Source organism: Rhipicephalus sanguineus, chromosome 3 (assembly GCF_013339695.2).
Source record: "Rhipicephalus sanguineus isolate Rsan-2018 chromosome 3, BIME_Rsan_1.4, whole genome shotgun sequence".
In the NCBI taxonomy this organism is placed as follows: domain Eukaryota; kingdom Metazoa; phylum Arthropoda; class Arachnida; order Ixodida; family Ixodidae; genus Rhipicephalus; species Rhipicephalus sanguineus.
The window spans coordinates 86,199,386-86,223,626 of record NC_051178.1 but is presented as its reverse complement, the minus strand read 5'-3'; the positions used below and the strand labels follow the sequence as shown (position 1 = coordinate 86,223,626).

General features: G+C 46.7%; 1 long non-coding RNA gene across 2 annotated transcripts; it reads left to right on the top strand.

Annotated features, from left to right (window-relative positions):
* Positions 1–13,638: 13,638 nt before the first annotated feature.
* LOC119385000 (uncharacterized) lies at positions 13,639–21,977 on the top strand. Of its 2 annotated transcripts, XR_005182036.2 has the most exons (5): positions 13,639–13,721; positions 18,163–18,326; positions 19,475–19,568; positions 19,864–19,980; positions 21,827–21,977. It is a non-coding gene; the product is annotated as an uncharacterized LOC119385000 (long non-coding RNA). The 2 variants fall into 2 exon arrangements; XR_005182035.2 differs by lacking the exon at positions 19,475–19,568.
* The last annotated feature ends 2,264 nt before the right edge of the window (positions 21,978–24,241 follow it).

Genomic DNA, 24,241 nt, shown 5'->3' with positions numbered 1-24,241 from the left:
GAATATAAACGCAGCCGTTTTACACAATTTGCCACAGCTGAACGACACAAACGAAGTCAAGTCAAGAACCAAGCGAAAAGCAACATGGCCGACGATATGACCGCATACGTATGACCGGGCGTGGGTGCAGTAAACTGAAGCGTGGGAACATGTCTGACACTCCGGCGGCAGTAATGAGACGGCGGTAGCTAATTCGGGTAGTTACCCCCTTGATCACCAAAACACATGCAATCGGACAATCAACACCCGCGATACAGGCAAGAACAAGAGAGCACATATGAAACATGACCGGCGTCCAGCCGCTGTAGTTGAGAGTAGTTTTCTTTTACAAACTTTCGCGCCGGATGTTACGTCATCAAACCAGTAATAAGTTAATCTAGTAAAGAATGGGATAATTACGAATTACAAAAGTTACGTATACATAAGTCCGCAGTCATTTCCCTAAAAGGTCCCTGGCGTCGAGACTACGCATTCGGTCCGAAATCGAATGCGAATGCATTTCAAGAACTCATTCGACAGGAAATGTCATTTTCATCGAATGGCATTAGTTTCCCCGTGTGACAGCAAACAAATTGCATTACAAACGAATGACATTAGCGGTAAATGACATTAGATTTACCGTGTGACAGGGGTATTGGTCACATGTTTTATTCGGCAGCCTGTGCTTCTTGCCAATGCCTGTATCTTCCTTGTGAATGCGGCTCCAACCTTTCCCCCTTCATTAGGAGCAGAAAACAACACATTAACGCCATACCTGGCCCATATTTTCCGAAACGTGTGGGAAAGAGAATGCACATAGGGCATTACCGCTACCTTATCAACCGCGGTGGTCTAGTGATCATGGCGCTCGACTGCTGTCCCGCAGGTCGCGGGATCGAATCCCGGCCACGGCGGCCGCATTTTAGATGGAGGCGAAAATGCTTGAGGCCCGTGTACTTAGATTTAGGTGAACGTTAATGACCCCCAGGTGGTCGAAATTTCCGGAGCCCTCCACTACGGCGCCTCTCATAATCGTATTGTGGTTTTGGGACGTTAAACCACAACAACTATTACTATTACCACTCGGTTCCGGTCATCTGTATAATGGTCATCCGTATTACTGCGCTGTTCTAGGTCACGTTTTGAGGGTTTTAATCTTTTCAGTATTCTACCCACAGATTCTACAGGGACCGAGTCCTTGAAACTTGCTTCCCTGCAGCGATGCACCTGGGCCTCGAGATTAGTGCTGACAAGGTCTTGTGAGTACAAGACCTTTTTATCGCCAATCCCAGGCATCCGGCGACCACGCCGTTTTTTACAAGTTTTCAGGGACAAGTCTTGTAGTTCAGCAGTGGCTTCGCGCTACTGGGGGCATATTGCCAGCACAGATCATCTGGTTAAAACTGAATTCTAAATCTAAATAACGCAATCTGTTATGCTTCAATATTTCATGCGTGAAATAGAGTCCGGAACCATTTTTACTGAAGGCATCAAGAACATGTTGCACAATTTCTGGCTCGAGGGATTTGACTATAACAAGAAAGTCATCAATGTACCAAAAGATGCGGATACAATCACCAGCCAAATCATCCTCTCCTCTCTTTTCAAATTGACTAAGAGAAATGTTACTCAGCACAGAAGTCACCTTCGCATTTATAAATGCGCCTTTATTTTGCATAAATGTGTGGCCTTCTGAGACAATGTAGGTATTGTGTAGGTAGAAAGACAGGAGCTCAAGAAATGACCCAGTCGAGATGCCGGATTCATTTTGGGAAAAGCGCTCGTCATTGTCATTTTTGATGCATTCCTGAACATACTGCATGAGTGCACCATGGAGAAGAAGAACAAACAAATCTTCTTCATCAAAGCTGAACCGGGAACAGGTTCCTCGATTATCAATAAATAGGTACCTAGTGATTTTATCTGAGTAATACAAACTATATGCGGATCTGTCATATTTAGTGTAGGCGAACGTTTGGTCAGGTACGTGAAAACAACCAATTGTCACGTGTTATGTTCGGACACAATTGCGCTGTATTGAACATCAGGTTTGTGAGTCTTGGCCGCAAAGACCTCGAGTAGGGATAGCTCAGAACTTTTCACCTTCTTCGCTGAGCCTTCCAAATTTGATTCTAACAGCAACGCCACTGACTCTCGTTTTGCCAGGGGCGGATTCACCTTAACAGGCCGAAAATATATAGGGCAATCAAGCCGGTGCGTTAATATGCGGCCGTAAATATATAGGGCAAATAGGCCGGTGCCTTAATGTGAGGCTTTTGGAGCACAATAATTCATTACAAAAGAAATCAACTCACTTGGCTGTTTGTTGTTGACACTAAAATCTTGTTTTTGCATAATCACAGCTACACAAGAGAAGTGGCTGAGGCATTCACATATCAAAAAATGCAAGTGGTTGCGTTAGCCAACCTTCCCTGGCCTTATCATCAAAGGAAATGGGCCTGTAAATCAGAGCTGACTAGGGAGGTCAGACGAGGCGGTGCCTCACGGATTCACAAGTGTATCGTCTTTGACAGTGAGCACGCGCGCTCGCTTCAAGCCATTTGCGTGAAAAAGCACGTCTTTTTTCATTAAAACCAGTTGCAAGTTCAGTGTCGTGTGTCATTTCTGTCTTTCGTCCTGTGTATAGAGCGCTGTTTTATATTTTAAATGCGAAGCATTTCTTAGCGAACCCAAGGCACTTTGAGCATTTCTTTCTATCTATCTATCTATCTATCTATCTATCTATCTATCTATCTATCTATCTATCTATCTATCTATCTATCTATCTATCTATCTATCTATCTATCTATCTATCTATCTATCTATCTATCTATCTATCTATCTATCTATCTATCTATCTATCTATCCGCCTACGTCTCGGTGCTCTCGTGATCGCCTCCTTAACTTGGAGTAGACCAAAATTGGCATGGGAGGGTAAGAGTATTCGACGAATATGACTGTCTGGTCATGACATGAATAACATGACAATTCTGTCGCATACGTCGTCAAACCATTTCCTCCAGACACGTGTGGGACATACCCGTTTACCAGGGGCCGCGGTGCAGTCCTATGCGCCACAGGTGATTGACAGTTTATATCTATCCAGAAACAGCGAGAACAGACACAGGTAATTTAAATGCGAGAGCGTTAAGAACAACCGACATCGGCAGCGTTGACCCGACAAATGCAAAGAATAAAAATTAGGATCCCAACAGGAATCGAACCCAAACATTCTGCGTGGCAGTCAGGTACTCTCCCACAGAGCCACGCCAGGTCTAAAAAATGCTTGGGAAAAACACCCTATGCAGGCGTTATGACGGCGCAGCTTCGATTGTGGTTGTGGTGCTGGCTGTATAATGTTATAACAAAGCAGTAAACACTACATATGTGCTCCTCCGATACAGTCGTCATGTCAGCTTAATGTCCGTGGTTCCAGTGTTGGCTCCGCATTCGTAGCAGTCTCATAAAATACCATTTTTATTCCTATGATTGAGCAAGCCATATTCAATCGTTGTTCAACCCCGGAGGAAAACGGTAACGAAAGTTACGTATGATATTCACATCGTCGCACCGTAAATTGCACTTCGTTTCGATAATACTGACGGATGTGCACTAACGCGAGTGCTGACGTTACGTGAGATAATAATTTACCCTTTAGACGCCATTGCTGTTGACGTGCCTGGCGAGCCCACAATGTACACACAGCTCTACACGTACAAAAACACATAGAGCCACCTCGTAGCGCTTGGCTCAAAGCCAAAAAAAAAATGCAGCATAAAACAACTCGCTCACTGCTTCGCATGACACCGATTCACACAAGGCGTGGGATCTACGGAAATTTTGTTTATCATCGAAACTCACCAACTGGCCCAATCTGCCTATTTTCTTCAGTTAGTCATTTCTGTGTAGAAAACATCGTACTTCTGAACTGCACACTGAACACTTAAGTTTTCTTCACCCCCTTGGACATATTTTCGGTCATTATTTTTCACGTTCCGCGACTACATCCGTAACAGCTCAATCTAGCCGTACCGACCAATAGGCTTAGGGCAGCATACTCTGTGCGCGATGTTCGTAGCGAAAAATGTGAATATTGAAACACCAAGACCATAATGACCATTCGAATGTAGTTTCGATCATGACCTTCTCCATGAACTCATATTCGCTTATTTAGGTAGGTAAACAACGTGCTTGATTCCGAAAAGAATCACGTGAGGGGGGAAGGGAGGAAAGGAAGCAGGACGACGATGGGATCTCGGCTGGTTAGACAGCGGGACACTTTTGTGTTTCAGCGACCCCTCTGTCCCAGCCCACTGTCCGAAGCTGTAGCTCCTGTTCCGAGCTGTGCGGACCAGCCTCCCATCACTTCTAGTGTTCTGACCCTTGCCACGGGGGTGTGGGTTTGTTCGGGCAATTTAGAAAGACCTGATTTAAGTCGGCTCTGCTGCTAGGACACAAGGAGCCGTCAGGAGAGGTTTGGCCATGCGTTATAAGGGAGAGAAAGTAAGCAGTCGTGACTGTGGCCGTTAGAAGTCTGCACCGCAAGACCTAGTGTCTCTTCTGGAAAGATATTTATGCGGGGGGGGGGGGGTGCGTTAGGGGGAAATTTAGGTAAAACAATGTTACATCGTGCTGACTGAGGAGTGGATCCCTGGCATTGCGTAGCGAAGACAGGCAGATGCTCGGGACGACTTTCGCGGCAGGGGAGGCTCGAGGTACCCGCTAACCCACGATTTCCGACTGGTCCCAGGATAACGTTTACAACCATATTCTAATGTGCGCGCACACAAACATGTGCGCAAGCGCACTTATTCTTGCAATCAATCTTTCGTGCGTTCTTTTTTTTTTGTTGCTTTCTTAGAGCGAAAACGGCGATTACGTTCCGCGTCGCCTGTTCTGTTCCGCATGATAGTGTTTTCTGCAGTGATGTTCCGCACTACGCTCAAGAATTCCCAACCCGGGACATGAAAATTCTTTATTTCAGGCATTGTTTTCTGCATAGTTCAAACAGTCACAGCATATTTCCCTGCATGTTTACGGCTATTAAAACCATGACTACCGCCTGCGCTCAGATTCCCCCTTTTCCTCTCTTCCAAAACAACGGTTGAAAATTTCCTGCACGCAACATCACAGGTTTTCTGCCTGGAATCGCAACCATCAGAGCGCTCTCGGTCGGCATAAACGGGGTTCCCAACACAGCTTCGCTGGTCAGCCGCCTTCACAGGTCATGACGGCGATGTTGCTAGTACAGTACAGTTATAAATAAAATGTCTTTACGCATAAGTCTGGATATACTGTACACACGAGAACGATTTGACAGTCACTTAGACAGAAAAAAGGAATGAGAAGAAACCACTCACTGAAGCTCGGATTACGCAGAGCACCGACTAAACGTGCGAAGCAAGGGAAAGCCAGCGCAAGAGCCAACGGTAACTTGGCTTGACCTAATTCAGACACGGTGAAGTAACCCCACAAGCAACAGGACCCTCCTCTCCAGTCCCCGGGGACACTAGGCGCGTAGCACACGTTCGGGAGATGTCGTTGTCCTGGCGAGACGCCGCGTCGTCGCGCACGCGAGGGCAGTAGGAGACAAGTCAGCCTCTTTTTCGTCACTTGATGTGGTGTACTGCACGTTTGCAGTTTCCTTCGTCTGAGGCTTCGAGCTAATCTCGTTTGACAGGCGGCTATAAAGCAGTAGAGCGCGAAATGGCTGAGAGCCAGAAATAGCCAGAAATACCGTAAACAAGGACTCGATCTTTTGAAACTTATTCGGAACTGGTTGTCAAGGACTTACTCCGACTTCACTCAACAATTTTAAGAAAATGGCTTAGACGTTTCGCCTCTTATGCAGGTAGCATCCGCAGTATACACTGGCAAAAAAAAAGAAAATGACCCTAGGTAGTTCAGTTCACTAGTGACACATGTCCTTGTCCAGTTCACCAGTGACACATGTCCGGTAGGGGGCCGCGGTTGTTGCAGACCGATGCGTCGCGGCGAATGAACCACGATTCTTGGAGTATTTTCTCCCACGTTCATTCACGAGCCAGCGTCGTCGCAATGTTCAGGTCGCAGCTGTGCCTCCTATCGTCTAGCAGTGTTCAACCAGCTCCGTCTTAGACCTTGTTGATGACACCGCTCTGATAGTCCGCAGGTGTGCAGACCTGACGCAGCGATACTCAGATTGAGTGGAGTAAACCTTCAGTGCACAGGAAATATGGATGGGCTTCACGACTGACGGTTGCTTCGACTTGGCGTTTCCGGCATGTTTGTTAGAAGATTTTAGTCTGTCCGGTATTCCGGTAACGCGAGGGCATAGCGTAATACCGGATAGCGTGCGCCGTAGCTGCCGCCACGTCAAGTGGCGCCAGCTGTGGAGGATAAAAACAACTAAGAAACACATAATGTATGTCCTCCGAGGTTCCGGGATTATCACTCGCTAAGCCTACACATTGATAATTTGAGTATGGCTCTCGAAAACGGTGCCGAATCGGCACGAATACTTTGCTGTCGAAGCGTAAGGATGTGAATCTAAAGCAAAAATAAAAGCATCAGTTCGGAAATAATGAGCAACAGAGCGCGCGACGGCCCCTTGATAGATTCGAAGTGGACGACAATCGCTGTCAGCGGCGCGGCCACGTTTACCGGGCGTGCGCATGCGCAGTTCACACCCGGTATTCCGGTACACGCAAAGCATTTTGCGTATAGCGGTGTGCCGGACAGACTAAAATCCTCTGTTGTCTACCATTTCATCTATCCCTCAGGGGGGGGGGGTGGCAGACTTCCTTCCCCCCAAAATGTTTGCCTGCTCCCCTTTGCCCCCCTCCCCCCCTTGCTGAAGAGAGCATAGTCAAAGCACAACGCATAGTTTCTCCGCCTTGCTGCCCCCCTGAAAGAACTGACTCGTCGCGGGTGTTCCCCAGTAAAAAAAATGTAAGAAAAAGAAGACACCTGGGGCCGCAGTGCTATCCCTGCAGCAAAGTATTTTAGGGGCGTAGCTCCTCTTAGTCTAACCTTGTCACGTCTCCGTTGTCCGGCGTAAACGGCAGATGGCGCTGTCTCATAGAAGTACATACAAACTGCAGTACAGGGACGATATTCTAGATGGCGCTGTACACAATCCGTGTCTAGAGTGCCTCGATGCGCGCGCCCCCGCTTAGAGTGGTGTCAGCTTTTGAAAGGGCAGGTGCCGCCTCCCCGGCCTTGGCGGCAGCGTGGCCTCCATTTTGAATCCCCCGCCCGGTCTCTTGTGCGTGGCGCGCGTGCTGTTTTTAGGTCGGCGCTCGTTTCCCTCCAGTTCTATGCGCTCGCTACCGTCACTATGGCCGGGTGTTGCGTGCCGCAGTGCACCAATCATTCCAGAAACGCTGGGAGATGTATCGTTTTAGAAGATACGAGGTGAGGTTTCTTTGGAGAGTAAAAATCAAACGTGACAAGCGGCATCCGAAGAACACATTATGCGCTTGCAGCGTACGTTTCCGGCCGGTATTTCGAATGAACATGCAAGGAAAACTTCTGCCGGTGTTAACCTTGCGTAATAAATGGACACACTGATATAAACTACATGCTTAAAATGCTTTGGTTCACGAGTGCATGGATCCTGCATTTTTCTTCTCAAACATTCTTTACTGCATTTGGTTGGTCCTGTATCTGCCTTCGGTTTTTGCTTTCGCTATTTTTGTGATTTGAAATGTATCATGAAATATATTATGCGTGTTTGTCTGCATATCAAATCCTTCTTTTTCCCTAATAATAATTATTTGTGAGAATTTACGTCCCAAGAATCCGATATGATTATGAAAGGCGCCGTATATAGTGGAAGGCTCCCAAAATTTTGACCATCTGTTGTTCTTTAACGTACACCTAAATTTAAGTACGCGGGCCTCTTTCATTTCACCTCCATCGAAATGGGGCCGCTGCGGCCGGGATTCTATCCCGCAACCTTCAGGTCACCAGTCAAGCACCATAACTAAATCCACGGCGGGTTCTTGTTTTTTATATTCCTTTCCGTGTTTCAAGTACGCCTTCTGTGCTGGTCTGATGCCCATGTATGCATGTGGGCAGTTAAATGTTGTTTATCCTTCCCTGTTTCTGTGTTTCAAGGTTACATTTTCGTCTTCTCTTAAATAATTATGCAGTTCCTGTTTTCTTAATCATTTACGATCACTGTGAATCGACTAGCGGCAGTTGTGTTTCATTGTGCAAACTTGCATTTTATTTGTGTAATTGCTTCTGTCAGCGCAGTATTAATGCGCACAAATAAATGGCCTGTAACTGGATATGAACGCGCGCACACACACGCACACACATTCAGTATTTTATTTCTTTGAGCAAGCATAATTTATTTATTTATTAATAATGTAAGCCCTGAAGGCTCATACATGAATGCGCATACAAATAGTTCTCGCGAAGCGTCTATACAAAGAAGACGCATGAAAACAACAAGAAGACGGGGAAGCATTGTGTACAGTAGGTACGCTATGTGAGTAAAAAAATACAAGAAACAAAGTGAAGATGTACAATGAGTACGTCATGAAAAGCCAGTTAATGAAATAAAAACTCACAGGGTCCCTTATGGGTTCGCTTAAGACGGTTCGAAAGCGAAAGCCATCTTCTTAGTTTTTTGCGCAGCTAGCGCGGTTTTGCATTGCCTCCAAGATCGGAGGCATCTCATCTGGTTTTGCACTGCCTCCGTGATCTGCCCACTTTTGACCAAGCTACGATGTCATGTGATAACGGCATCATATGACGTCACGCCAAAATTTGTGAAGCCATGATGACGTCATATGGTGACGTCATCACGTGACGATGACTTCTTGCATCCCTCGTTCCCGACGTCGTGGTACGCTGACGCCGTAGACGCGGGACGCCGACGGTCAAATTTCGCGTTTCATGAGGCATTTTAGGCTTTCGCCTTTAAAAAAATACGTCCGCCACGGTGGTATAGTGGTGACGGAGCTCAGCTGCTGACCCGAAAATCACGGGTTCGATCCCGGTCGCGGCGGTCGCATTTAGGTCGAGGCGAAATGCTAGATGCCCGTGTACTGTGCGATGTCAGTGCAGGTTAAAAAACACCAGATGGTCACTATTCATGGAGCCCTCCACTACGGCGTGCATCATAATCATATGGTTCTGGCACGTAAAAACGCCGACATTATTAACAATAAAACAGAGAATAAACGATGCCGTGCATCTGCCGCGCAAAGTGTAAAACAATATTGGAAACACTCAATAAAATGTGCATGCAATTGGGCATGCGAGAAAACCTGCAGATAAGAAAAAGAAACTGCAGACACAAAAAGAAAGAAAAACGCACTGATACTGCGCGCATGCAAAGTTTTACGGCACACTACTCAACAACGTATTCATCGTTTTGATAAGGACTCAAGGTGCAACTCGAGTGCCGATACAGTAGCGGCTACAGATTGTGAGCAAGAAATGTCAGCAATAATAATGATAAATAAGCTTTCGTTTCATTTTAGCAGGATATTCGCACCGTACTGCCCCTCGGCCCTTTATTTTGTGTACAATATGTATGATGCCATTTATAATAAACGAGTAAATTGTTTGCAAACTTAGCAAAATGAGCCACCTTAATCGCGCTTAGGTAGCTTCGCAACACTAAATTGTGTGTGTTCAGATACATATACTGCTGCTGCTGACATGTATACAAATACTTTAAACGATTATTTGTGTATATGGAATGCAGAGCTTACGAGAAAATTAAGTAAGGCTTTAGACTTTGTCGTTTCCGGCGTAAGGAAGAGGATTCGTTTTCAACATAACAGAGTGTACGTCTACCTATAGCGCATAACACTTGCACAGGCCGTAAGCTTACATGAATTACAGGATTCCTTAATAAACATTTAGGCAACAACAGCAATAAAAGCTGCCCAAGCTTCAAAAAAGAAAAGAAAAAGAGAAAGCTCACTAGCGTGCACTTATTTCCGGACGTATCCGCGCATCGCAAGCGCTCTGTGCAGCGCGTTTCGCATGCTGCCGAGCTGCGGCGGGATTCGCAATGGCGGCCGTCGTAGCAGACGACGCGCCTGTCCTCACCCTCAGCGGAGCGCGCGGGAATCAAGGCACCCTATCCGTGTCGTCATCACCATTTCTCGTCTCATTTCCTAGATGGCGTTGGTCCAATAGAATAGAATAGAAACAAGGAAGCTTTTTTTTCTTTCTTTTTTTTTTTTTCTTCGAGCCTGGTGGCAGACATGTCACCGCCCCGTTTTAAAGGGGACGCTCATAGCATCCATCCATCCATCCATGTATGCAATATGGCGCTTGTGTGAATCGACACTAGATGGCGCTAGAAGTGCCGCTGCTCTCCGACTGGCTGCTGCGCGGGGATGCGCGGGGAGCGAGCGCCTCTCTCATTCTCCTGGATCGTCGCCGTACGTGTCGGATCGTTGGTGGAGCATGAATGATGCGCAGCGGCGGGCGCTCGCTTGGCGGCAGCCAGCCGGATCCCGAGACGGTGCGCGCCAAGGACGCCGCTGCGAAACGGGCGCAACGAGAAGCCGATCCCGAGACCATGATTGCTTCAGGAGCTTCGCCCAAGCTCTTCATCATTCACCCGTGGATATGCTGTAATTTTTATTTATTAGACCATGCGCTGCAATCAGCAAAATTTCATGCCAATTCGCTTCTTTGTTGCTGGCTGAAATGTACAAGAACCCTGTGTTAATGCAGTCAGCAAGGGAACAAATATTGTTCAGCTTTGTGGTGGTTTATTGAAACTAATGACGGATATTCACAGCCTACTCCGTGTGAAGAATTCGCAAACGCCCGCGTCCCCTTAGAGCGAGCTTGATGGAATTATGAGGAACGCCGTCATGGGGTATTCCACACCGCTTGGGGTGCACGGAAATATATACATGCGTATATAATGCGCGCTTAAAAAATGCGCGCTTCTCGTAGGCGGAAAGCGCGCAAAAAAAATGCGCGCTTGTCGTAGGCGGAAATCGAACGCGCGTCCTTAAGCTAAACAGTCGGACGCATCCTGCCGGATTTCTACTTGTAGCCTAATCTAGCACAATTTTAGAGCACAGCAAGTGCGGTTGAAAGTGATGGGTTACCTTCGCGACACACACTCCTGCCGCACTAGTTTTGCCCGGGGCAAATGCTGAAGACGAAGAAAGGAAGTGTATTATTATTATTTGATTTGCATACACAGATACCCAAGGACACGGAGAAAAGAGGGAGAGAGCAAGCTGGCAACTGCCACGTGGAGGTGCACAACGCCTGCCTACTCTTTCGGATAGAGGTAGGCGTTATAGTGTTCAGTTTGTTAGCAATGACAGAAATAAACACGCCGCAAGTACAAAATAGTTTTCGCGTCATTTATGTGTGCCTCGTCTCGTGTTTGCGCTGTTTTTTGCGATGGACGTATACCAACAAGCGCAGCACTTCTGAAAAACTACATTTTCTTGTAAAAAAGAAGACAAAAAGGGGATAGTCACAAATGCCTCACCCACGTACGTCTGCTCAGTTCGCTCGTGCACTGTCCGTCTGTCTGCTTTCTTTTGTCTGTCATTGCACATCCCTCGCTTTTTTTCGTGGTAGCCCATGCGGGTGGATGAACACGCGCAAACCCCAAGAAGGACGTTCCGAGAATTCGGCCTTTTCTTTCCTTTTCATTCACCCGACTCACACCATCCTCTCGGAGGATTGCATACCTATTATGCCACCATACACCTGCTTTCACGCTGTCCCGCGCTGATGAGACACGCTGAGCTGAGACAAAAAAAAAAAAAAAAAGATTTACAGATGGTGGCGCATGGTTTGAAGGTATGAAAGCCATTTTCCCCTGAGACCAAATGTTTTCGCACGACACAGTCGGAGAGACGGGGAGCTTTCAAATTCAGCGCTTTGGTTTTTTCCGTGTAGGTGGCGAGGAAAGATTTTCGTTGTAGTGATAGGAATAGTGTAGGTTGCTGGATATTCCTGCAGTATTTGAGTGTGATTCGTGTCTATAATTATATCAGGAGACTGCATCTGCTATATTTCAGGCTACGCATGATCAGATTTCAGCGCTATTTGAAGATTACAGAGGTTTTGTTGACGTTTGTGGCAAGATAAGCTAAGACAGTTTACGAGCTTCGTTTGGCATTTATGCTTGCTACGCTACGTTGAGGAAACAAAAAGGGGCTCTAGTTTCTTTACGTGCAAATTCAGCCACAGAACTTCAGTACCTTTCCACAAAAATGGGCCAAGGTAGGTCCATGTGTTGAGAAAATCGCCCAGTTTAGATCAACATAATTAAAAAGGGAGCGCTTGCACATTAATGAAATTGGGCAATCAGACGGAATCTCTTGTCCTCTATATACGACCCTAAAATGAAGTTTCTCTGGCGAATAGTTACCGGGCGCTCTGTAACGAAAGTTACTAAATTTGGCTGTTTTCAAAAGCTAAGCAGCAATAAAGTATAAGTCAGACATTAATTTTCTACGTTGAGCTAATAGATAAATATGTCTTGAAAGTGCTGTGCAAGGAATAATGCTGTAACTGTGGCATTTTTACATCAGTCCAAACCGTGTAACTAGCGCGTATTCTTGGCTATCCATCCCCAAGTACTAACGGCTGACTTGTTTTTAATAGATATTGTAGATCTGTCGTCGGAACTGACCTATTCGGGCCCCTCCCAACTACCGCAGACGGCACGAGATGGATCATCACCGCTGTTGATCACTTGACCCGGTACGCTGAGACGGCCTCGATCACTACAGGAACTGCTTCCGAAGTAGCAACCTTCTTCTTGAAAGCTACCTACGGCACGGAGCCCCTCACGTTCTTTTGAGCGACCGAGGCAAGGCGTTTCTCTCGAGCACGCTCAGTGAAGTTCTCCAAGCGTCAAATACAATACACAAGACAACGTCTAGCTACCACCCACAAACAAATGGTTTGACGGAGAGATCTCATCGCAAGCTGTACGACATGTTGTCCATGCATATCCAACCTGACCATCGCAACTGAGATGCGGTTCTCCCATTTGTAACATTTGCGTATAATACGTCTGTTTAACGGACCACAGGCTACTCTCCGTTTTTCTTAGTATACGGACGCCAGCCAATCTCATCACTCGACGTTTCTTTCTTCTCTGGACCCACCAACTCTTCACCATTCATTTGCGACCAGTTTCTGTACCGGGTTGCCCAATGCCGTCGTCGCGCCCGTATAAACACCGAAGCTAGCCAAGAGGATCGCAAAAATCGCTACGATGCCACTCACCGCGACGTTTTCTATCACCCTGGCGACGCTGTACTCCTATGGACGCCTGCACGGACACCTGATTTATGCGAAAAGCTTGAGTCTCGCTATATTGCACTGTAAAAAGAGACCGTTATTTTTACGCCCAATACTGCGTAAAAAAGGCGGTGTCGCCATCGTAAACGTAAACTACGGTATTCTCACCGTATACCATGCCGCGCGCATGCGCATTGACTTTTAGGAGAGAAGAAAGGAAAGAGTAAAGAGGAGGAGCGGCGTCATGCGCTCGCCTTTCGTTCCCCGCCGCTCATGCACGCGCGTGGACGCTGCGACGACTGCTTGGCGCGCCGGCGCACCTTGTGTTAGGGTACTCGCGAGAAACCGGGCATGCGCAGAGCGGCGCAGATACGGCAAGGAACAGCCGGCGGGGCGCCCGATGCGTCACCAGCATCACCAGTCTCGCCATTTTCGAAGGCTCTGCTATCGGCGCTGGTTTGGAATCTGTTGGGCCACGTATTGTACTCCCGCTGCAGGTACGTCGCAATCTTTTCTCAAAACTTAATCGCGCAGTGATGCATGCGAATCATGTGTGTGCTTTGGAAGTATCAGAAAGCCATTTGACTTCACTGGCTGGATTTTGTGCACTTGCTCTCATGACTTTCTTGAATAGACGGCTTGCTTTGTGTTTGCACCGCATGCACTGCTGTATACTTCGCCTTGCATGGGTACGCGCCGACTTAGTGCGCGATTATTTTCCTTGTATGTGCCAGTGCAAGAAAGCATGAATATGAACCTTCGAGAGTTAAAGGCTCCCATATTGGCCTCGAGGAGTTACGGAGTCGCCCTCTATCGGACGCGCCGCGATTGCGTGCTAGGCAGGATACCGCCGGCGCGCTCCCCATAGGTTTTGCTGTCGGTGCTCTACAAAAACACCTCGCGGAAGCCCTCCAGGACATTTCTCTAAGTACTTTCGAAATGAACTGTGTTCTTTATTGTCAAAATAATCATTTCCGACGAACGGAAAGCACAAGATAGTCTACAGTCGCTGTCTCTTTGCAGAAAACCGAGCTCCCGCTTCACGCTGTCACCGCGTTGGAGACCCCTGAACCGGCTTCTTGCGTGAAAGGTAGTCACTCGCTGAGTGCAAACTATGTGAAATATCTCGTTAGAGTAGACTGCCTGTATAACCAAACGGAGCATAACAGAAAGAAGCTTCAAGCCAGCGATCGCACGGGTTCGCGACGACTGACGGTGCCTCTGCATGTATGAGCGTCTGCATGTATGTTCGTACTGATGGTTTCGCTTTTGCTACGAGCGCGTTTTGGCACCGCGCTGTGAACTTTAGGCCGCAAAATATGAGAATTTGTGAGTAAAGAAACAACTACTGTTGCGCGGACGCTATCAGAGCAGTTCAAAAGCAATTTCCTTACAACTGTGACTTCGGTGCGCATGGCAACTTTGTGATCTGCCGTCCCGGCGATTCAGTGTTTCTTTTTTTCTTTTTCGGTCTATATTCGGGTACGTTCCAATGTCATTTGACAAGTTGTCTGGCACTGCGTATTCATCGGTCTTCTCAGCGGGCAAATGCCGCTGCTAGTGTTTCTTTATTCAGCGCATTCGTTTCGTTAAGTGCTCACACAAAACGTGAGCAAATGCGACGCCTTTTTTTTTAATGCTCCTTAATTGTCGTTCCGTTTGCATTCCAGTGAACTTGCCGCTCTCTGTCATCAAGAAATTCATAGACCAAAGCTTCACCACTTCGAGATTGCTGGTGGAAGGAGAACCAGTCTACGAGACCGGGCATGCATAGTAGCATGCGACGCCTAGGAAAAAAAAAAAGAACATACAGTAACGTTTGCCGGACTTGTTCTGGAAACGTCGGCTGTGAACTAGGGCCCACATTAACTTGAAATAGCGGTGAATAAAATAGAAGGTATTGCAGCAACCAGCAGCCGCAAAACAGGATAGTAATTATTTGGCGTGTACCCCAGCAATTTTGGCAGCAGTGTCGTGTCTAACACCAACAGGGTGGCATCTTTCCCACGTAAATAAATGAGGCTCCAAAAAAATACATGGGGTGGGCCGGTGGGCCGATCACGGAGGCAATGCAAAAGTTATGTAGCTTATGAAGCAATGTATGCCTCATCAAATGGGAAGGTTGCCCGTCGGCGTCCCGCGTCGGCGGCGTCAACACGAGTGATGCAAGAAATGATCGCCACGTGACGGTGTCACCATATGACGTCATCATGACGTCACAAATCGCCAAAATATGTAGCGTCATTATGACGTCACATAATGTGACGTCACTTGATGACGTATTCACACGTCATGGTCGCTTTGCATTACCTCCGTGATCGGTCACGGAGGCCGTGCAAAACCGCGTTAGGTGCAGAACGCTCTTGGAGGGGGGCGCGGGAGAATCAGTACATCGACTGACAAGAAGAAGATGGCTTTCGCCTTCTAGTCATCTGTAACGATTGCATGAGGGACCCTGTGCGTTTTTTAATTCAACGTATCTAAACAATGACTTGCGCATCTGCATCCGGTCTTGTGGACGCTGAGCACGGGGCCGACAATCAAGAGGTCGCATTGGAGGGTTCTGAGATGGCATCGCACGTGGTAAAAGGTGGCGCTTTTACCATCCTGTGGCAGATAGGCATCATTTGCCGGCGGGAAGCGTGCGCGAGCGATCGTCTCAGTGCGCGCTGTCTGCTACTCACCGAGCATCACAGGCCCGACGCAGTAACAAAAGTCTTCGTAGCGGATGGCTACTTGCCGGTTCTTAGCTTTACAACCCATGCTTCACGCTGTTTCTTGTCCCGAGGTTACCGGTGCAGGCTGACACTGGGCTCCTTTGCGTAAGCGCGGCACTGCGGCACCGAGCAGTAGAGCCCCATGTTCGTCGCCTTCGGAGGCAGCCACTCTATTACAGTGGTTTCAATTGAGTAGAAAATGAGAGAAAACTTCCGAATTTGAACAGACCGCAGCGCATGTGGGACTTGAAACTCGTTTTCAAAGCACGCGGCAGTGCGCCACAAGCAGCCGACGCGGCCGCTAAGACCACGTGATCCTGCCAAGCACGTCACGCCGACGGTGGCGCCAACGTTTCCAGTGGTGGGCCTCGAGGCCAATACTCCAGCGTAACGTCGACGAGCGCGAGCGCGCGTCACGGTGACGTTACGTCAGCAAAAAACTGCCCTCTATAGTCCGGCGTCGGCTGACCGCCGACGCGGCCGACGGCGCTGGCGCGCTAGGGCGTCGCTCGGCGCCGAATAGATCCTGCTGCATTTCGCGCCGGCCGCGCCGGACTCGCATGTACAGGAACCTGCTTCGCGGGTTGTTTCCTCGGTTCCCGACAGGTGGCGCGGGCGTTCTTCGCTTTACTGCGCATGCGCTCCACTAGACGCGATCGCACCGGCGCGTTGGAGCCGGCTCGACTGTAGCGGAGACCATTTTGCGCCTGGCGTAGCGTCGCCGGCTCGGCGTGACGAAACGCAACGTCCTCGCTGGCGCTCGCGTCGGACGTCGGAGTATAACAGAGGCTTAAGGGGCTGATATACTCCAGCGTAACGTCGACGCGCGCGCACGCTCGGCACAGCGACGCTACGCTAACAAACGCGCAGCACTTTATAGTCCGACGCGCGGCGCTACCGACGCGTCCGGCGTCCGTCAGCGCGCCCCGGCTGCAGCCGGCGCGAGATGCGACATGCGGCATTCCGCGCAGGCAACGTTACCCAGACTATAGTGCCTAGAATATACCCAGACTGCACTCCGTCTACGTCTCTTCGTGAAGAAGGGACGCCGAGTGCACTCAAATGCGCATGCGTCAAGGCGACGTACTGCGTCGCGGAAGTGGGAGTATAGAGTGCTCTGTTTTTGCGTCAACGTAACGTGACGAACCTGACGTCGCCAACTCCCGCAGCCGCGGGCTGACGCGAACGCACGTCGGAGTGTAACAGAGCCTTTACAGTTATAAGGTGGCCACACACAGCACGCCGTCAATATTCGCTACATTCAAGAGGTATGTAGTTATTGTGAACGGCGTGTTGCGTGCCAGCAATGTAAGATGTTTTGAAGTTCCCACATATGCGCACTTTTGGTAGGCTGCAGTTTCGTCGAGTTCGCGCTCTTTCCATCACGAAAAGCAGAATGAAACGGTGATAGTTGCGGAAGCATTTTTTTTCTTCGTTGAAGTGCTGTAATATTTGTTGCCTCATGCTGTATAGTTATGTTTAATAGCTTTTTCTGGAGCAGCAGCTGAAGGAGGTTTGAGTTTCCACGTGTGCGCGTTTTGCTGCGCTACGGCTTCGAGTTCTGAACTGTCTTGGTTCGCGTTGACTTTCCTCCGAGGCTGCCGTGAAAGAGAGGTCAAATGGTATCTTTCGCTTAGTACATATTCTGTTAACTGCGACATTAGCGTCGTTTTTTTTACATGTATTGCGCCTTGAATGTACGCTTTTTAATGTGACAGCTCGCAGGGCGATTTTTCCGAACTGCATGCCCGTATGCCTAACTGTTGGATGCTTGTCGATTGGATGAGATGTTTGTTGAAGTCATGCAGAGCAAATAAAATGGTTGCAACTGTAAGCTGTGACTTGAATAATTCATTTATTTTGTACTTAACCTAGATTATCAAAATATATTTGTATTTTAGCACTGGATGGTTGTATAATTGCAAAATGTGACCTCCTCTGTTAGCACACTAAGCAGAGAAATACACGTTGCGTTTCTTCAAAGTTCCAAAATGTGACGAAAATTCTTGAAATAAAAACTAATCATACTTGAAGCCACTTAGCATCATTTTATGGCAGTTGCATCAGCATATGATACAGGAGCTGTGTCAGTACGCCCAATTCATTAGCACTAGTCTCATTTTTTTTCTGACATTTAGTTGCGCAATACATGCTGAAATGAAAACTGGAACTACTTGAACTATTAAGAATGCCATTTCATTGTCAGTGCTCTTAACCCTAGGTGGTGACCTGTGGAACCCAGAGGAGTACCTTCTTGCTGATCGCCACGTGTTGGGAGCGGCTAGAGAACGTCACTACAGTATTCTGCATGTTATTCACCAGTTATTTTTCTTTTCACGTCTGTTATGCTGAAAGATTGTAGTCTACTTTGGAATTCGTTCAAAGGTGTGTATTTAAATCATTCTGGAGAGCATTTTCATCTCCTTTTTGTAGAAAAAAAGCTGCTAACATAAGCATTGTTTCTTTAATGTGGCGTCAAGAGATCTGCAAAGATGGTATCTCGTCCTTGCTGTTGTATCTGCAAGCATCCTACAGATTTTCTCTTGAAAACACCTCCCAATAGCAGCCTGCTGTACCTATGGTGATGGAACTTGAACGCCGCTCTAAGGACACATGGTCATTGTCAGTGAAAATCACCTATGTCTCTTTCTGACTTTGACGACGTTTGTATGAACGCAAAATACGTGTTTACTGTGAGAATTGTTCAAAAACATTGTCCTGCTATTTGATTTAAACTCTCCGATTTGATTCAAACACATTACTTATATGAGGGGATGGTTGCCGTGTCTTTTGTTTTGAAATAAGTGGCAGTAAAAGCCTGGCAACCGTCTGTGATCCACATTCACATTTATTGCAGTCCACCTGTGAGATGGCCGGTAATAGTGACGTTTCGACTAAACGTTTGTCTTTTATAGCTTACAAAAACTCAATTTTTAGTAACAGAACGACCTCAGGGCGCATTAATTTGCCATTGAACGACAACTGTCTGCCCTGAGTGCCTTTTTTAAGCTCCCAGATATAATCAGTGTTCCATAGTTAAAGCACCCAACTTCGGTACTTTCTCGTTCATCCTCGATGCATATTCTCAGCGTGGGCTGAAACAAAAATGAGGTCTTTGTAATAGTCGCATAATCCACATACTCAGGGTTGTATTAGTGTATAAATATGTACTACGTGCCCTGAATGCTATCTCATAGGCTGTTGCAGTAAAGAGACGACTTTTTTTTTAATATTAATGATTATGCCTTTATTGAGGGGTGTCGGATGTTTAACGCCCAAATGTGACGTCCTACCATCCTGTAGCACTTCTTCTGAAGGTCTTTTCATCCTCAAATTCAAGTTGGCAGATGGTGCGAGTGAGCGTGCGTGCAACTAGTCAGCGACGTGGCAAGAGTATAATGCTGCCGCGGATGACGAAGAATTTATTGGTGCAAAGGCAACCTTGACCAAAGAGGACCATGGCTCATGATATGTTTCTGAACTCAATGTGACATATAAGACCTATTTTCCAAGTGTTCCCAAATATACCGCAGATATGCCGAGCAGCAGGCCAATGGAAGCTTGTACCCATTGCATCACTGGCGGACGCCCAGCCGCACTGGGGATCGAACCTCGCACCATCCGCATGTGAGGCAGATGCTTAAATCACTAAGTCAGTGCTGCAGCATAAAATCAATACTAGTGCAGTGAAACTTTGCTGCGTATCAGTGGTTAACATTTATGTTAGATTGGGTGATTTCTAAGAAGGAGAAATATCTGTATAAACAACATTTATGGATAGCCTTGAGACACCGAATTTCAACATTTAGGACCTGCATAACTTTTTAATATATTTTGGAAATTACTACAAATCTGGCTACAAGCTCATGAGCAGCTTCATTACTGCAATATTTAGCATTGTTTTTTTCCTGCTTTTGCACAGGGCACTTTTGGTATTAACCCAGACCATGGAAGCAAGGCTGAGAAAAAAAGCAAGGAAAGAGAACCCAAAAACATTCAGTTTGACGAAAAAATCATGGATTCTGAATGGAATGTTTACGTGAGTAGCCCAATTCCTGACTGCATTTTCTTGAGGTTGAAGTATTGAATACAACGGACCATAGCAGTTGTCCATCCTACTACTACAGCAAATGAACTTCAGATGTTCAAACTTCTGGCTAAAGTCTAGCTTTATAAGTGCACAAAAATAAAGCCAACAATCTAAACACAATTTTTGGGCAGCTTGGTTCGCTCTATGCCCGAGTAGCTTCCGCTGGAGATGCCACTGTGCATTTTCAAGGAGTTCTGTATGGATGCACAATGTTGCAAATGCAACCTTGCCTAAAACTATTTTGCTCGTCAATGTTGCTATGAAGACACCTCCAGTCAAAGCGAGGGAAATGCTGGCTTAGAGGAACATAGAAACCGTGAGGGATAAACTAAGTAAGCCTGTGCCATTTTGTTCTCGGACATTCTCCTTATGGCTTTTATACTGTCAGATTACTGATGGGCGCATCGATTACTTTGTCATCTGGGTAGCTTCCCTAGCTTCATTAGTTTTTTACCTCTTATTGATAAATTTAATTTCACACAGTCTTGTTAGCGTCAGTCCACCTACTTCCATTTCATTACACGCATCAAAAGTTGACAGTAGTTGATGCGGAGTGACCTGAGAGCAGCTGCGCTACCTGTTTAGGAGGTAAAATGCTTTGTGGTCCATGCAATGTAAATAGGGGGTCATCGTTTTGCTACTAGACTGCAGATGAAGCGTATGTCAAATATCTATTCTGACTGTGCCGCAAGCTAAGTTCTCCTTGAAAAAAGTGTCGAGTATAGAGCGACTACCTATGCAATGGTATTCATTGTGTGCTTAAAGGAGGCATCAGAGAAATGGAATTGGAGAGTTTTTTAAGTAAAAATTTGTAGTGAAATATTTAGCGATTTGAAATTTTGTGATGATAACGTTTTATTTTCTGAATCACGAGACAACTTCAGAGGATGATGGTAAAACAAAAAAAGTGAAGCACTAGGGGGGACCTAACAAGGAGTTGGAAGAAAACGTAATGTTCAACTGGTAAGGAACAGAACATCAGTTAACCATAAGACGGGAAAGAATAGAAGTGATAAATAAATTCATTTGCTTGGCCATGGAGTTACCATTAACTCAAGCAATAAGAGGGAAGCAATTGAGAAGCTAAGAATCGCGTGAAATACACTTCGCTGGTACTCATAGTCGCGGCTTTCCAGTATCTGTCAGGACGAAAGCTTGCCACTACTCACCCATATAGGACAGAATAATAGATGAGGTTGAGATTAAATGAAAGATTAACATGAAAGGGCCGGAAGAGAACAGAATAAACTATGAAATAAATACTAGTAATGATGTTGTTGCTGAAACTAAATAGAATATATGAATTGGCAGTGCATCAAGTGTAAAAAAAGAAACAAATCGTCACTTTGGATGAATCTGTGGATTTGAAGCAATAGCAAGTGCTGTAGTGGTGACAAAAAGGACATGGGAGGCTGAAATTAATAAATCTAGGACGCTGAGGCTGGTGCAACTACTAGGTAAGGGTTAATAGAAGGAAAGTTCGAGATGCCTTGTTCAGAGTAGACATGTTTAAGCTGATGATAGAAGTAAAGCAAGGACTGAGGTACTAAGACAACTGTCCCTTTATAACCGATTTCTTTTTTCATATAAAGGTGCCGTGAGAAGATCTATGTCTGAAATCACTCCACTATTTCAATGCTGCATTCTGCTGTGGCCGCTCATTATATGCTAACAGCCTGAGTACTGTAATTTAAACCTCCATAGCCTAAAAGTCACATCGTAGGTAGTGTTATATAGAGTCTCTCCACGAAGAGCAGTATATTGTATTGTCTTACGCTCTTTTTGTTTTTTGCAGATTTTTGAACACCTAAAAAAGTACAAGATGGATCAAACTGCTACAAAGAGATTATGATAAAGTTATTTATTGTGCCTGGAATGGACATATGCCAAATGCAGAATCCAGGTGTGTGGAGAACTTTAATAAATAGCAGTATTGCCCATTTCCACTGCATTGTCTTCCTGCACAGCATAGTTACACTTCCCATATTACAGCAGTGTCCCAATCCAAGCATGCAGTTTTTAGGCTTAGTCAGAGTGCCATACGTGGCTGCATAGTAGAAAAACCGCAGCGCTACAACTGTGTTAATCAGGTCGAATGACTTTCACACCATGAAATAGCGTGGGCATGGAAGATCGAGAATATCTTTTGTGTACATTACAAATCACCTAAGTTGACAAATCTGCATGAGCTACGTTCCAGTAGTATGGGTAGACAGTTGCCTATACGCAAAAGGGATGTTAGTCTTCATTTTGCACTGAAAACCAAGAAAACCAGCAAAATGTCGTTGTGCTCATTTCACAGGGCACGTCATATATTACGGCCTAGAGGTTAGAAAGTCAGAAAATGTTGGTATGCATGTTTCACAGTGCATTCCATATTTTACAGTCTGCTACAACACGAGAAAATGTTGCTGCTGGGGTTTCACACAGCATTATCTAACGATGAATTTACACACCACCGTGTTTTACACGCCACCGTGTAACGATGAATATACCGTGTAACCACCGTACATTTAACGGCTTAAACACTAGATAACACGAAATTGGTGCAACGTAGATTTTACGGGCTGTGGTTATTTTTACTGGAAAAGTATTGTGGAGTGAAAAAACAGTGGCCAGATTTTTTCTACACGATATCATTATATACACGGCATGCATGCCGTAAACTTGAAATATGGGTCGCAGTTTTTTTTACGGTAAAAGTCTGGAAGCATCAGCTGCCACTGCTTTCACCGTAAAAACTACGGTGAACTTTTTACAGTGTGGCCCCTACACAGTTATAGAGCAGACCTCGCCGGTGAACTACCGTGTTACACCTGTTCATGCCTCCACTGACGAACGCTCCCGCGGCACAGAGGTTGTGCACGTTTCGCGTCTCAAACCCTTTCAATATATATTCAAATGCACAAAGATAAAGCTTTTCAATGATATATATACCAACTATATAAGGCGAAGAAGAACAGCCGCCGCGTCAGTTGGAGAACGGTTTGTATGCACAGCGGACGTGAAGTTCTTCGTAGCTTTCGTAATCTTTACTCGTAAGCGACTTCCATTCCACTGACTCTAGCACTGGCAGGTGCATAATGAAGAGCACACCCGCACTTCACAAGTCAACGTTCACTTGACGACGTAGGGCTTAGAGGTTGAAGAGTGACACTTCGGATGACCATTTTTGGGAAATTGGCGGCTCGTTGACGCCACTCAGTCGCACCTGGGCGGGTTAAGGCCGTACTGGTGAGGAGACTTGCATGGTGTCTGAGAAGAGACGCCGCAGGTGCGCGGAGCGCTAAAGTATCCCCATGCATTCCGGAATGTTCTCAGTCGCTAAAAAACTTCCAAAATGCCGCGCAAAAACAAAGAAAAAATTCCGTGATAGGGTTTCACCGGGGGGGGGGGGGGGCTCAGACCCTTGCTTCTGCTGACTGAGGGGGGGGGGGGAGGGGCTCTAGACCACCCTGCACCCCGGCTTCCGGAGCCCTTGAAGACAGGTCACTTTGAGCCCGGTTGGCAAGTGTTCGGGCTTGCGTGTGAGCGGCCGTGTTGCCTGCGTGTCGGTTGTATATCTACAGAAATCTGGCGCTGAAAACTCGGATATAGACGTTCCCAGTGCGCTGAAAGGCACTGGGATGCGCTGGAACCGCTGTTCTCTCTTTCAGATGCGAAGCATCTTGTGGCGGAGTTCAATACGGTGGTGGTGGTGTGCGGCTCGACCACCCTTACTGCGCATGCCCAAGCCCTCTCCACACACCTCCTCTCCACTCCCCTCCTCTCCACTCCCCCTCTCCTCTGCCCGTCTGAAACGCGGGCTTGACATGCCGAAACACTGCTTCGCACCGCCTCATGGGCTCATTTAGCGGGAGATGGTGTAATTTTTTGTGAATAGCTTGTAGACAACGGACAGTAAGCTGATGGGCCTGTAATTTTTCAGGTCCTTGACGTCCCCTTTCTTATGGATCAAGATGATGTTGGTATTCTTCCAAGATTCTGGTATTCTCCCCGTCGAGAGACACTTCGCATACAAGGTGGCCAGTTTTTCCAACATAATCTCTCAACCGTTTTTCAACAGGTCTGATGTTATCTGATCCTCACCAGCGGCTTTGCCTCTTTGCATTCCCTTTAGGGCTTTCTTTACTTCTCCTGTTAATACTGGTGGGATGTCAGATTCCTCTGGGATATTACTGCTTCTTACATTATCATCCTGACTGTCTCG